We start from the raw sequence: 2,004 nt of genomic DNA, 5'->3' as shown, positions 1-2,004 counted from the left end.
TGGTGGTATTTGATCACCTCTGCGATTTTTTTTTTTGCGCAACAACTAAAAAAAGGCTGAAAATTTGGAAAAAAAATTACGTTTTAATTTTTTTCTGTTAATTTTTTTGTAAATAAGTTTTCTCTTTCAATTACGGGCACTGATATGGCGGCACTAATGGGCACCGATGAGATGGCACTGATGGACATCGATGAGGTAGTACTGACGGGCACAGATGAGGTGGCACTGATTGGCGGCGCTGGTATGCGACACTGATGGGCACACATAGGCGGCACTGATGGGCACACATAGGCGGCACTGATGGGCACACATAGGCGGCACGTCCTGTCAGGATTTCATAACCACTTCCCGGACGTAAATCGGCCATAGGCCGGGCGGGAAGTGGTTAAAGAATGGTAAAGTTTTACTGCACTTAGAAGCACTGTTCCCCATCCTTCTTGTTTACACAGAGTTCCTTCTAGCTGATATTGGAACTGGCTGCCTTCCAGTGCATGCGCCATTGGGACATTATACATTTACGTTAGCTCAGCTTTAGAGACTTTCATTACACAGTGCATTTGTTTGTTTTTTGGACACTCTACTAATGACCATGTAACATTGTATGTAGTATTATTTTGACATATGGGATCTCCCATATTGTGCGCCAAATATTCAACCAAATGTTCTGTATCTGCACTTCCCCTCTCCCTTACATACGATTCACTTCCCAGAGTATATACAATAACTATTAATCCGTGACCAGTCTGTTTCCAGTCTGTTTCCTTGACACTGTTATTACTACAATTTTTTTCACTATTAAAGCATTATATGTGGGAAGCACAGCTCCCATGCTGAGTCTTTACAATTAGTTGTATGAATATGTGTCAGATGCATTATTGGGTGCAACTCCCTGCATATCTATGACCATATTTTCTGTGTCTCAGAGGATTAACTTTACTTTTTACCAGGGGCGGCCTGTCCATTAGGGGCACTGCCCCCTCTATCCACACCACCCCTATATGGTTAATGCATAGCATGAGAGGCAGCCACCCCTTGCATCCGACCCCTTTCAAGACACCAGGCGTTTTTTTTTTCAAAATAGTAATTTATTAACACATCCAGTAGGAACATGTTGCTTAGCGTTTTCCTCCAACACGGGGAGCCACCACTTTTACTGGCTTGGCAATCTTCTGCTTGGGGGCAGCCTTTGTTGGACCCTTAGCAGGAACGGTCTTTTTGGTGGTTTGCTTAGGCTTTTTTGCCTCCTTTGCAGCCCTAATAGCTTGTTCCCGCTGAGCCTTTCGCACTTCAGGCTTCTGGTTTCTCTTGGCCATAATTTCAGCCAGAGAAGCACCAGTAATAGCCCTCTGGAACTTCATTGCACGGCGAGAACGCTTTTTCTGGATTTCTTCCGACTGCCCTTTCTTGTGTTTTCGTCTGTACAGAACAGTCCAGTTGATTTGTCGAGGATTCCTCTTGGAAAGGAAGGCAGATTCACATTTTGCATTGAGGAACTGGAACACCTTGCCGTCAATCCTGGCGTACCGCCGGCCATGGCCGGGTAGATCTTGTAACCGCTGAAGCTGCACAGCTCGACCTTCATGGCGTCGGCTAAAATGGCGAAGAGCAGGCGTTTCTTTTTAAGAACCTAATTAGAGCCATAGGGTCTAATAGGCTTCAAAATAGGGTAGTCTTGGAGTGCACTCGGAAACCCACCCAGGTGTGTTACACACTAAAAACTTCCCCTTTCCTCACCTGCACATTTTAATCCCTATCATACCTTCTATACTACTCTCTGTCAAATACTACCTGATATACCTGATATCAGGATATCCACTATTATACCTGATACCTGATATCCACTCATGAACAATCTACCCACTGTCATACTTTCTGAACTCCTCCACATACCCCCCACTGGCATACTCTCTGCATTACTTTCTGTCAAATACAGCCTGTTTCCAGTATCCTCTCCTGCACAAATACCTACTGTCATACCTTTCAAACTTCTCTCCTGTACATAAT

The 2,004-nt window shown here is 44.5% G+C and overlaps 1 pseudogene; it reads right to left on the bottom strand.

The window, feature by feature from the left end:
• Positions 1–1,068: 1,068 nt before the first annotated feature.
• LOC120935375 lies at positions 1,069–1,605 on the bottom strand (annotated as a pseudogene).
• Between the last annotated feature and the right edge of the window lie 399 nt (positions 1,606–2,004).

Source organism: Rana temporaria, chromosome 4, assembly GCF_905171775.1.
Source record: "Rana temporaria chromosome 4, aRanTem1.1, whole genome shotgun sequence".
Classification (NCBI taxonomy): Eukaryota; Metazoa; Chordata; class Amphibia; order Anura; family Ranidae; genus Rana; species Rana temporaria.
This window is presented reverse-complemented; position numbering and strand designations above follow the sequence as displayed.